Source organism: Colobus angolensis, unplaced genomic scaffold (assembly GCF_000951035.1).
Source record: "Colobus angolensis palliatus isolate OR3802 unplaced genomic scaffold, Cang.pa_1.0 Scaffold67, whole genome shotgun sequence".
Classification (NCBI taxonomy): Eukaryota; Metazoa; Chordata; class Mammalia; order Primates; family Cercopithecidae; genus Colobus; species Colobus angolensis.
This window is the reverse complement of record NW_012120376.1, coordinates 3,700,254-3,714,466: the sequence shown is the minus strand read 5'-3', so window position 1 is coordinate 3,714,466 and position 14,213 is coordinate 3,700,254. Positions and strand designations below refer to the sequence as shown.

The window sequence follows — 14,213 nt, the reverse complement described above, 5'->3', positions numbered from 1 at the left end:
AGACTACAGTAACCAAACCAGAATGGTACTGGTACCAAAACAGACACATAGACAAATGGAACAGAATAGAGATCTCAGAAAGAAGACCATACATCTACAACTAGCTGATCTTCAACAAACTTGACAAAAAGCAAGCAATGGAAAAATGATTCCCTATTTAATAAATGGTGCTGGGAAAACTGGCTAGCCATATGCAGAAAATTGAAACTGGACCCCTTCCTTATACCTTTTAAAAAATTAACTCAAGATAGATTAAAGACTTAAATGTAAAACCCAAATCTATAAAAACCCTTGAAGAAAATCTAGGCAATACCATTCAGGACATAGGTACAGAAAAAGTTTAATGACAAAAATATCAAAAGCAATAGCAACAAAAGGAAAAATTGACAAATGGTATCTAATTAAACTAAAGAGCTTCTGTATAGCAAAATAAACTTTCATCAGAGTGAACGGACAACCTATGGAATGGGAGGAAAAATTTTGCAATCTATCCATCTGACAAAGGTCTAGAATCCAGAATCCACAAGGAACTTAAACAAATTTACAAGAAAAAAACCCATTAAAACGTGGGCAAAGAACATGAACAGACACTTCTCAAAAGAAGAGATTTATGTGGCCAAGAAACATGTAAAACCTCAGTATCACTGATCATTAGAGAAATGAAAATCCAAGACTCAATGAGATACCATCTCATACCATTCAAAACAATGATTATTAAAGGGTCAAGAAATAACAAATGCTGACAAGGCTGTGGAAAAATAGAAATGCTTTTACACTAGTGGTGGGAATGTAAATTAGCTCAACATTGTGGAAGACAGCTTGACGATTACTGGGTATATACTCCCATTACTGGGTATATATTCAACAAATAGAAATTATTCTATCATAAAGATACATGTACACATGTGTTTATTTCAGCACTATTCACAATAGCAAAGACATGGAATCAACCCAAATGCCCATCAATGATAGACTGGATAAAGAACACTTAGTACACCATGGAATACTTTTTAGACATAAAAAGGAACAAGATTATGTTCTTTATAGGGGCATAGCTATAACTAGAAGCTTATCTTCAATAAGCTAACACAGGAACAGAAAGGCAAACACTGCGTGTTCTCATTCATATGTGGGATCTGAACAGTGAGAACACATGAACACAGGCAGGGGAGCAACACACACTGGGGGCTGTTGGGTAGGTAGTGGGAGGGAGAGCAGAAGGATAAGCAGCTAATGCATGTGGGGCTTAATACCTAGGTGATGGACTGATGGGTGTAGCAAACCACATGGCACACATTTACCTATGTAACAAACCTGCACACCCTGCGCATGTATTCCAGAACTTAAAATAAGATTAAAAGAAAAAGATATATCTCCCTATATATACATGCATACATAATCAAATACATTGTTGCCATTATTATTTTCAACAAACTGTTATCTTTTAGGCAAATTAAGAATAAGAAAACTGAAAGTTTTTACATTTACCTTCACCTATTTCTTCTCAGATGTTCTTCCATTCCTTCCTGTAGATCCAAATGTCTTGATCTATATAATTTTTCTTCTCTTTAAAGAACTTCTTTTAATATTTCTTACAAGGGAGTTCTACTGGTAACAACTAACCTCAATTTTTGTTTTTCTGAGAAACTCTATGTTTCTTCTTTACTTTTGAAAGTTAATTTCATAGGATATAGAATCATAAATCAGTCAGTTTTTTTCTCTCAACACATTAAATATTTCACTGTGTTGTCTTCTTGGTTACATGGTTTCTGAGGCATTAGATTCAATTATTAGCTTTGCTTTTCTAATAAGTAAGGTGTTTTCCCCCTCTGGCTTCTTTCAGAATTTTTTAAAAAGTCTTTAATTTTCTGTACTTTGAAAATTATATGCCTAGATGTAGCTTTTCTGATATTTATCCTGCTTGGTGTCCTTTGAAATTCCTCCGTCTGTGGTTTGATGTCTGATATCAAATAGGATAAATTGTTAGTGATTATTGTTTCAAATATTACTTCTGTTCCTTTCTCCCTTCTCCTCCTGGTATTCCCATTATGCATATATTATACCTTTTATTGTTGTCCCACAGTTCATTGATATTCTGGGGTATTCTCAGTCTCTGTCTCTGTCTCTTTCTCTCTCTTTTGGGGAGCTTTGCTTTTTAGTTTTTAAAGTTTCTATTGAGATATCCTCAAGCTCAGAGAAGCTATTCTCAGTCATTTCTCACCTACTAAGAAGCCTGCCAAAGGCATTCTTCATTTCTGTTACAGTGTTCTTGATCTCTAACATTTCTTTTTTATTCTTTCTTAGAATTTTCATCACCTTGCTTACATTGCCCCCAAGTTCTTGCAGATTGTTACTTTATCTGTTAAATCTCATTACATATTAATCACAGTTGCTTTAAATTTGTAGTCCTACAATTCCAACATCCTTGCCTTATTTCAGTCTGACTCTAATGCTTGCTGTTTCTTTAAAATATGCCTTTTGTTTTGTTTCTTACCTTTTATTATGTGTTATAATTTTTTCCTGATATCCAGACATGAATAACTGGGTAAAATAAATGGATGTAAATAGGCCTTTAGTATTGTGGTGGTAAGGTGTGGGGGAGGGGAGCATTCTATAGTCTTCTTCTTACGTTTCCGTCTTTAGTGAGCCTTTGTGTCTGGACTGTGAACTTCACCTGCTTCTCAGTTTCCTTTCCTCCCCTTCTGTGGGACAGGATGGCTAGAGTTGGATGGAGTTGGTTATTTCCTTTATCTAGGGTCACTTAGACTTGGATACAACTCCAGAAGGTTAGGCTTTGATTAACTAGTTTCTTCTTGTTAAGAACTGAATGCTCTGAGGTATTTCTAAATGGTTCATTTTCCCCTCACCCTGCCAGAAGCATGAGGTGTTTCTCTGATATTCACTGTGAAGACCTGGCAGAACTCTGTGAGGTAAGTCTTATAAAAGTGTGTGGTAGCCTCTGATGGCTGGGTCCCCCTAGAGTACTATCTCTCAGATTTGTCCTCAATGAGCCTCTAGCAATTCAAGTACAATTCAGGTTTGCTACCTGGGCAGTGGTGTTACAGGACATGGGTTCTGATCCAGACCTTAAGAAAGGGTTTTTGAATCTCACACGAGAATTTAGGATGAGTTCACAGTGCAAAGTGAAAGCAAGTTTATTAAGAAAGTAAAGGAATAAATGAATGGCTATTTCATAGACAGAGCAGCCCCGAGGGCTGCTGGTTGCCCATGTTTATGGTTATTTCTTGATGATATGCTAAACAAGGGGTGGATTACTTGTGCCTCCCATTTTTCGACCATATAGGGTAACTTCCTGACATGGCCACATCATTTGTAAACTGTCATGGAGCTGGGGGGAGTGCAGCAGTGAGGATGACCAGAGGTGACTCTTATGGCTATTTTGCTTTTGGTGGGTTTTGGCTGGCTTCTCCACTGAAAACTGTTTTATTAGCAAGGTCATTATGACCTGTATTTTGTGCTGACCTTCTGTCTTATTCTGTGAATTAGAACATCTTACCTGTCTGGGAATGCAGCCCAGTAGGTTTCAACCTTATTTTCCCCAGCTCCTATTTAAGATGGAGTTGCTCTGGTTTACATGCTTCTGACAGTGGTTCTTGCAGAGGTTATTACTCATGGTTTCTGCTTCCATAAATTGTGATTATCTGTATTTACCTGTTGGTGTCTCCATTTGAGCAGGAGGGTAGCAGCTTGTGCCCTGATCTTCACTCTTATGGAGCTAAGAAGAGTTGCTGATTTTTGGTTTGTTCAGTTTTTTACTTGAGGTTAGAACAGAGAAGTGACTTCCAAGTTTTTAGCTGCTGGGCTAGAAACTAGTCTCACCCCATCCTTTTTAAAAAAATGCTGCTAAATTATATCTCATCTTCTAATCATTATTTTTAATGCAAGTATAGTATTCAATATTTTCATTTTTGTCCTGAACTTTTATCACACAGTTTATTTCAAGATAGTGATTAAAACTACATTTTTTGAATAATAAGCAAAGGAAACGGTTCTGAAATTTATCAACCTGAAAATTGTTGGTCATCATAATGGGAAGACTTATGTGCTTGCATTTAAAGTACATATTAATGGGGCATTGATAATTAATCTGTACCAGTCTCACCTATTAACGAAACTATCTTGATGCAGTTCTATTTTGGGTGATATTAATTATGTAACATTCCATTAATTGATACAGAACCTTTTACAATGTGGAAATTAGAGAAACTTTTGTGGAAAAATGATATATATACAACAAAGAGAGCTTGAGACATATTTAGTAACAGATTTACATTTGATTTGATACAAATTAATAGAGTTATCTTAAAAATTGGATGGAAAATTAAATGTGAAACACTTAAAACTCTATTTCACTTGTAATAAGCAATATATGTTAGCCCTTATTATCTATTATAAGATCCTACCTCTCAAATATAATTTTACCTCATGAAGCCATTAACCTATGTCAGTAAATTAAAATTACATATGAAGTTCCTTAATAATTCCATTTTTACTTTAATATAACTCCTCGCTATCAAATAAAGGATTTCACAAGGAATGTAGTATTGCAGATAAGTAAGTTATGTATTATAGTACTCTTAATTAACACAAACTAATCAACATATTTGAACCACTAACTTACTACTGCAGTAATTAGGAATGCATTTAGAAATACAAAACCAAATTGCAGTGGCCTATGCAAATAAGTTTTATCCCCCTCATGTAACAAGAAATCCAGAAATGGCTGCCTAAGAGCTGTTTCAAGTCTGAGTGATGCCATCAGAGACCGAGAGTCTTTCTGACTTTCTGCTTTGTAAGTCTTAGTACTGACAAATGGTTTTCACTGTATTTATCACCTCATGACTGCTGCACCTTTCACCATCACTCCCACCAATCATTCCAGGTAGGATGATTGGCAAAGTGCAAGTGATGCAGTGCAGAGGGAAAAGGGCTGTGCCAATTGAATGTGGCCCTTCAATCATTAAATAAGGGGCTTTCTCTGAAGTCCATTTCGAGGAGCATCCCACTGCCATCTCACTAGCCAGAACTGACTGGGTGACAATGTGACCACTCCTAAACAGTCCAGTGGTGATTCTTCCCTGAAGTTTCAGTAGACTCCGTCTCCCCTGAGCTCAAGGGCCTTTCATCTATTTCTAACAAGTTAGTAACAATAAGAGAAGGTCAGAGAGGCTGGGTGCGATGGCTCATGCCTGTAATCCCAGCCTTTGGTAGGCCAAGGCAGGCAGATCACTTGAGGTCCGGAGTTTGAGACCAGCATGGCCAATATGGTTTAGTAGGACAGAAACCCTGTCCCTACTAAAAATACAAAAATTAGCTGGGTATGGTTGTGGGTGCCTGTAATCCCACTCATTTGGGAGACTGAGGCAGGAGAATCACTTGAACTCAGGAGGCAGAGGTTGCAGTGAGCCGAGATTGTCTCATTGCACTCCAGCCTGGATGACAAGAGTGAAACTCTGTCTCAAAAAAGAAAAAAAAAAGAGAGAGAGAGAGAGAGAGAAGCTCAGATAAATATTAGGTGCCTGTCATGATGTGGAACTTGACATAATAAGCTACATATATTAGCTTAATATATATGAATGAATTTCACCTAATAGATAAAATTAGGTAAAAAACATTATGTAATATAGCTTTCATCCACAAGGTTATTAAGTCAAAATAGAAAAGATTTTTCTTGTATATTTTCTCCTAAACAGGAAGGGAGAAAGAAAGTGCATTTGTATGTTTGTGCGTGTGTTTTTTAGGAACAGGGCCTGGTGGGCATGGGGGAGTTGTATCTTGTGTTCAAAGGTTTTCTGCACACCAATTTGGACAAATTCACAAGTGGTAGTGGTAGGGTGTTATATATGACAAATGAATAAAAATATTAAAAGCACATAAACAGCTATATAAACCATAAAACAAATTACTTCATGCATTTGACAAATATATTTGAGTACTTATAATTGTAGAGATGTTCTAAATGCTAAGTTTATGGCAGTAAACAAAATAGTAAAACGTTTAGAACACATAATTTTCTAGTGGAGAAAACAAACAAAAAAGGTAAATCATTAAATATGTTAGATAATAAGTGCTAAGAAAATAACAGCACAAGGAAGGGGGATAAAGAGGTTGCAATTTTAGATAGAACAGAAAATGTAAATTAGGTGATGTTTGCATATAAAGATAAAGGAGGTGAAGAAACAAGCCATGAAGATTTCTGAAGAAGGAATATCCTGAGCAAAGAAAACAGTAAGTGCAAAAGCTCTAAGACAGGAGTACATCTGGCATGTTCAAGAAAGGGCAAGGTGTTCAGCTGGGTTCAAACAGAGAAAAAAGGGAGAAAGCAGCAGATGAAATCTGACTGCTTCTTGACCTGATGAACTCCTACTTATCAAGGTTTGGTCAATGATTTTCAGCTATTGATTTTTGCAATAAGATTTAAGATGGAACCTTGACACCTAATTCTTCTAACACATCGAATTCCACACATTCTAATTTTTGAATAAAATTATAATAGGCTCAGAAAGATAATCTACACTTGTATTTGAAATAGGGAAAATTATGTAAACACATCAGAAACCAAAATTTCATCTTTATAAAATGTAGAATAGCTATGTGCAAAATGCTTTGGGACTATTTGCTATTTGCTCCTCATCAAATGTCCCCTGATCCTCCTGCAAGCTCCTATCTTATCATCCATTAACATAGAAATCAAGCCTAAGTATTTTCATCCTCTGCTGGCAAATAATCTTCCTCTCCTTGCTAATAATCTCCCTAGGTTTTGCCCTTTATCTAATCACTAAATTCTAAATTTACAATGCTACTCTAACCAAAGAATTGCCTGCTATTCAGCCCCCTAGTGGATGAAACATGTAATTTGTATGGTAAGGTGCACAGACCCAGAGAGGATGTGTTTACTCAGAGCGCTTAATTATAAGACATAGGGAGCATTGTAAGACACAGAGAGCATTTTACTTGCTCTTGCTTAATATATCTTTATTTTCTTCCAAAATATACTATAACTTTCTTAACAGCAAGCATCATACTTTCATCCTTAAAAAAGAATATCAATAAAGTGCTGAGAATGCACGAGATGACTGTGCACCCATACTGATTATCTTTGAGAATTTACTGAAGTCTCAACTTAGTTTACAGTGTAGAATATTGACAGTAAAATTATATAGGATTATGCTTCACTTAACCAGTACTATGAATTAGATAAACATCTATAAAACATAAAAAAAATCAACTCCAGGCATAGCATATAAGTACACAGTCTTCTATTTTTGACAAAAAAAAAAGCACCCAAGTGAGATAAGTAAAAGAAATTTCTTCCTCAGAAATCACTTGACATGCCACTTGATTCAAGGATCTCAACTTAAGTCTTTAGGACTGAGTCTTTTTCCATTGCTCAGTATCAATTTCCTCTATACAGGTTACATTCTAAGACTTCTTATAGTTTCAAAATGTTTGTCAATTGTTCCTGGCTTACATACGTGATCATAACTTCAAGTCTAGCAAAACAGAGAGCATTTCATCCTAGTGGCTCCTCACAAGCCCCAGAATTCTGCTTCAATATAGTTGGCCAAATGCTCATCATTCAACCAATCCCTGTATCTAAGGCAGTTCCGGGCTTTGCTTGGCCAGGCTAAATCTCAGATGCAGAGATTTAGCCTGTGACAGAGACCTTCCTAAACCCTGTGGTCTGAGTTTGAATGGAGGATATTTTCCTGAAGGAAAATTGAGATTTTATGCCAGAGAGGAAGAGCTGCTAGGTTGAAAGACAAAATGGCTACTATATATTGAAAAAAAAAAAAAAATGATGACATTAAGTTACTATGTTTCTATTGATTATAGTTCTTCATTTCCAATTTGCTTTAATTGAGATAACTTATGCCTCATAGATTCAAATTAAAAATATAATTGTCATTATCATCATATCAAGCTTCTTGACATCTATGTGAAAGGCACTATATTAAAATTATGTTTGCTCATTACCCTAAGTTGAGATGAATGTAATCATTTCCTATTTTAAAGAATAACTAAATATAAAGCATAATTATATTCACTATCACCAAGTCAAACTTTCATACTATATTTTACTTTTCAAGTTAATAATAAAAAAACTATTTAAAGCAGTTTTTCCCATTTTCCTCTTCACATAATTTTCTTTATAAATTTTGTTTACATAATTTTTATTTTAAAATTAAAAAGCCAATCTTAAGCTTTGTGTTGTTAAATTTATATAATATTAGCTTGAAGTTTTAGCAAATGAAAATTAAATTATAAACATGATTATATTATACTAATCATTTGAATACTATTTTAAGAAAAATAAATGTCAAGTTGTATATTTACATTAGGAAATAGTGTAATCACACATATTTCTCTAAAGTTCTAACTATTATCTCACAGGTTTTTTATATAACATTTTAGCTAAATAATACTTTTTTAAAAACTATTATGAGAAAAAAGAAGTCCAAATATATCACTAATAAAGCAAAGCATAATAGATGCATTCATCTGCACACTCACACACAGAGTCATGCACCACATGATGACATTTTGGTTAATGAGGGATTGCATATACAATGGTGGTCCCATAAGATTATAATGGAACTGGCCTATATAGGAGTACCACTTTTTAAAATCTTTCATGCCATATTTTTACTGTACCTTTTCTATGTTTAGATACACAAATACTTACCATTGTGTTATAATTGCCCACAGTGTTCAATACAGTAACATTCTGTACAATTTTGTAGCCTAGGAACAATAGGCTATATGTATAACCTAGATGTGTTGTAGGCTATACATATAGCCTAGTTGTGTAGTAGGCTATACTATCAAGGTATGTGTAAGAGCACTCTATGATGTTGATACAGTGAGGAAATTGCCTAATAACACATTTATCAGAGCATATTTCCATTGCTAAGTGACACATAACTGTATTATAATAACCTGGGATTCTTAGCAATTGTATTGGCCATTACAATTGCAAATGGTTGGGACTCAATTCAATCTTAAGCAAATACACACACACACACACACACACACACACACACACATATATATATACACACACACACACAAGATATTAGAGTACTTCACAGAATTGAAGGAAGAATTGTAAGCCTCAGGGCATCTCTGGCATATTGAAATTGGCACTCGCAGGATACTCTGCTGTCTATCATCTCTGCTTTTCTCTGTATGGCAGGCTTATTCTTTCTGTCTTTGTGACAGGTAAATATATTCTGCCCTATATTCCTGAAACTCTATATCCATAGAAGAAAGAGATATTCACCATCCTCTAAACATGCATGTGTACATAATAGCTCCAACTCCAACACATACACATGTTCCAGTTAAAAAGCCAGAGGAGTGATTCTTATTGTCCCTTCTTGGATTGTTATGCCTACCCCTGGACCAATACCCTGAAGCCTGTTTATAGATTATGAATCTTTCAACTTGGGTCATATGGGGGTCAACTGGGGTCAAGGGCCAGGTTAGGTTATCAGAGAGGAGGAGGAGATCTACTAGGTGAAGATGTTAAGTACCACAATAACCAAAGAGAAAGTTTGGTTAGAATAATTTGAACAATTACTCTAATTCTTTATTTATTTTTGCTTCCCTCCAGGTCAGAGATATAAAAACATTAGGTAGGTACCTGCAAGCTCTGGAGTTAACAAGGGCAATATATGGGGGGAATGAGTATGGAGAGAGGCATATTGGAATCCTCAGGAGAAAATTAATTGGAAAAAGTTTTCAAAATTGTCAATCCATTCAAATATTTAGTTGAAATTTCAAATTATATTTAATGAGAGCTTAATATTTGTATGCTTAGCAAAAGTTATCATGGGTTTATAAAGATTTAGAAAATTAATGTAACAGAACTTACTTTGTTCTGTTGACAAAACCCAAACCCTAAAATTGATCCCAAAGTAATGCTTGGAAACGAAACGCTAAATGTCAGCAAATAAATAATAATTAACTTTCTATATATGTGCCATGTCATATCTAGGGAATATTTAGTAAGTCTTTAGGATATTTCTTGATGAACTCTAATTTCTAACTGAACAACTTGAGATAACATATTCAATCTCTTCTCTATTATCCTTATCACATTGTCACCTAGAGAGATAGAAAGCACAATATTAGCAGCATTCCTGACAGATGATTCTTGAATACTATTTTTTTCCAACAGAAGAGCATTCCTCACACTTCCTTGTAAAATTTCTAATTTTACCAATTTGATTTAAGTTTTACCTATTGAAGGGCCAGGCACGGTGGCTCAAGCCTGTAATCCCAGCACTTTGGGAGGCCGAGATGGGCGGATCACAAGGTCAGGAGATCAAGACCATCCTGGCTATCACGGTGAAACCCCGTCTCTACTAAAAAATAAAAAATAAAAAAAATAAAAAAATAAACTAGCCGGGCGAGGTGGCGGGCGCCTATAGTCCCAGCTACTCCGGAGGCTGAGGCAGGAGAATGGCATAAACCCGGGAGGGGGAGCTTGCAGTGAGCTGAGATCCGGCCACTGCACTCCAGCCTGGGCGACAGAGCGAGACTCCCTCTCAAAAACGACAACAACAACAACAACAACAACAACAAAACGTTTTACCTATTGAAGACATGAACTAAGGAAAGAATGTTAGTGACCCAATCTATCTTCAGAAACATTTAACAAAATTATGTGCCTGTGATTGTGTTTATTTATGCATGAACATATATGGAGAGGGGACTTATAGCTTTCATCAGAATTTCCAAGGCATCTGTAAACTAAAATATGCTTTAAAACCATTTAAAATGGGGTAAACACAGAGTTATTGCTTATTTGAATAGAAATATGTCAGCAGCTGCCAGTATGCAGGCCTTCCCACAGCTGTGCGGAACTTGCTGCTGCTCCCCGGGCTGGGGCTGTTTCTCTCTACAAATACGCCTCCAGTGTTCGCAGCCCTCATCCTGCCATACAGCCTCTGCAGGCATCCCACCCTGAGGTCCAAGTGCAGGGACAGGAGCCACTGACTGCCTCCACGCTGGCCGCAGCACACCCCCAGGAACAGAAGCGGATGCTGGGAGAACGTTTGTTCCCACTCATCCACCAATACATTCAAACCCGGCTGGGAAGATCATGGGAATACTGCTGGAGATCGACAACTCTGAGCTGCTGCACATGTTAGAGTTCCCCCAGTCTCTCCACTCCAAGGTGGATGAAGCGGTAGCAGTTCTACAGGCTCATCATGCCAAGAAAGAAGCTGCCCAGAAGGTGGGCACTGTTGCTGCTGCTACCTGTTAGACAAGGAAAAACCGATTCAAAAGCCAATTAACCCCTCATGGAGTTCAGCTCAAGGTTTGAAGACTTCCTAGCTTGTCCTATGGACCTCAACACCAAGAACTACAAATTGCAAATTTCATAGGTCATTTTGTATCAAAACGTCAATTATGAAGTGCCTAGAATTTTTCAATTATACAAATATGTTCTCAGGGTTCTGCTGTGGCCCAGTGTTAACTTTTTTTCTATTGTGGGTTTTGATTTGTCCTCCAATAAATTGGTTTATTTCATGTACCCAAGTCTTACATTTCTCAATAAAGAAAAAAAATCTCCATTACAAAAAAGAAATATGTCAGCAATTTTTACCCTTTGGTCCTAGTTCATTCCTCTGGGGACCTGCTAAATACATTGAATACTAATATGAAATGAACAATACTCAGAAATACATATCTGGAGCTTGTATGAGCTGAACTCTGTTACATTCCATATATTACCTAATTTAATGCTTGACCACCTTTTGAAATAGGTATTATCATGCCCATATTACAGTTAAGAATACTGCAGCTCAGAAGCATGAAATACAAAAAAGTAAAATACTTTCCCAGGGTCATATAACAGCAAATGAAAACAACCAAAACCAGGATCTATTTCTAGTTCTCAATCCCATCTTGTTGCCAGGAATATGGTAGACACTCAATAAACATGAATTGAACTTAATTAACGTGTCGGCATGAGGAAAGCGTGATAGCAAGATAAGAATAAACATATCACCTCTCATTAAACTGTTCTTCAAGTAAATAAACTATAATATTCTTTGTATCCCATCCAGTCTCATAAACATTTTTTCATATTTTAAATTTTAAAAAAATATTTGATTATCATTTTATTTAAAGTCATCTTAATGGGAACAAGAGACACTGGAGACTGCTTGAGTTGGGGGAAGATGAGATGGGTGTGTGGGTTGGAACGCTACCTATTGGGTACTATGCTCACCTACCTTGGTGACGGAATCATTAATGCACCAAACCTCAACAACACGCAATTGAGCCATGTAACAAACCAGAACATGTACCTTCTGAACCCAAAATAAAAGTAGGAAAAAAAGTCATCTCAACATTATAATCAGTTGGAAAGAACATGTCTTCAGAATGAGGCAGAATTCCTTAGAAGTCCAAAGCTGTTAAACTATCACATTATTTCTTCTGGGCACTCTACTGCCATTAATGGCAGCATAAAGTCACATTAGCCTCTTAGATGTACATATCACATTGTTAATTACAATCAAGGAAACCTAACTCATCTTCATGTAGGATTCTATTAAACCACATCTTCTTCATTTATAGAGATGCTACAGGTTTTGGGACACAATTATAGTATTTTACTTTTATTTCCATGACATATGAAATGTTAAATTCAATTTATTCCAGTTGTAACCAATTAAGAACTTTAGGATACTGATTGCTACCTAATATTAGCGTTCCTTCCTTTTGTAAAACAAAATGATTGAATTTACAGTTTAAACCAAAGGAAATACAAATGTAGCTTGAAAAGGGAGAAATTATTATCATTATCTTATCTTTCATCTTCTTATCTCAATGATGAAATTAATAAGTGGTTATTTAGATTACACCTTTTCATTTGCCTTCAGAGGAGAGAGAGATTGAATCTTTTTACCTAGTAGAATTAGCCATAAAACATTTCTTCCTGCTGAGGATCTCCTCCCCTTCCAAAAAACAGAAGAAGAAGAAGAGGAAGAGGAAGAGGAAGAGGAAGAAGACGACGACGACACACTGTGGGAGAAAATCCTTATTACTCTAAATCAACAGAATATAGGTAGGGGGTGGCTGAGGTGAGAGAGAGCAGTAGAGAAGGACATCACCTGTGACTATTTTCCTTTAATCCCTGCTGCACCCCCTGAGGCAGCACAGACAACTGGGAGTGATTAGACTTTGTCACATTTTAAAGCTATGTGAGAAATTAATTAAACTGTAGAGTTGCTAGAAAGCAACTAAAACAAAATGGAAGATTATTTTTGGTGTGTCCTGAGAAAGAAATGAAGTCACATCATTTAGAAAGCTAAAGGAGTTTCTCTGAAATCTGTCCTGTGCCTTGCAGTCATACGGTTGGGCACTGAAGCATGTCTTATGAAAATCATCAGTCTGGCTTGTTATAAGTAAAAATTTATAAAAGTCTGACTGGAAATATTCTAACTTAAATCACCAAAGTCTACTGCAGGCCATGATAGAAATAGAGATAAAATCTGAATCTCTCACAGACCCAAGGGCTGTCCCAGCCTAAGATACAAGAAACACAGGTGGAAAAAGAATCCCTGGAATTAGTTTGATAATTATACTTTAACCGACGAATATGTGATAGCTGTCAAGGGGAAGGAGCCAAGAAGGAATAAAGTAGGGTAGGGGGAGGTTGCTTATTAGCTTTCGAGGTGCCTGGTTTTAAGCTTGGCTAGGGAAAATTATTATGGTTTTTGAAATGCACCCTGAAAAGATAAGATAGGATGCTGGAGAGACACAATCTCAGGGCATAGATAGTGAGGTATTGTCAGTATTTAAAATGAGAGATTTAAAATTCCCAAAGTTGGGGATAAATTTTATTAAACATCTCTTTAATCTTCTTAATATCCTGTCTTTTAAAGATTATCTGAAGAACTGTATTTTAGAACTGATAAGAGGCATAAGTTTAAGCCTTATTTTAGTTTGAAGATGAAGGTAGATCATCTTATTTAAAATTAAAATGAGAGAACAATTAACCATTGAGGTAACCCTATAATATGATGTTTGTATTTGATATTAATATTTTCTTGTATGTATGCATTTTTGTTGTTGTTGTTGTTGTTGTTTTGAGACAAAGTGTTAGCTCTGTTGCCCAGGCTGGAATGCAACCTACACCTCCCGGGCTCAAGCCATTCTCCTGCCTCAGCTAC

The 14,213-nt window shown here is 36.1% G+C and overlaps 1 pseudogene; it reads left to right on the top strand.

Annotated features, from left to right (window-relative positions):
* The first annotated feature begins 5,780 nt into the window (after positions 1-5,780).
* LOC105500598 lies at positions 5,781-11,589 on the top strand (annotated as a pseudogene).
* Positions 11,590-14,213: the final 2,624 nt, after the last annotated feature.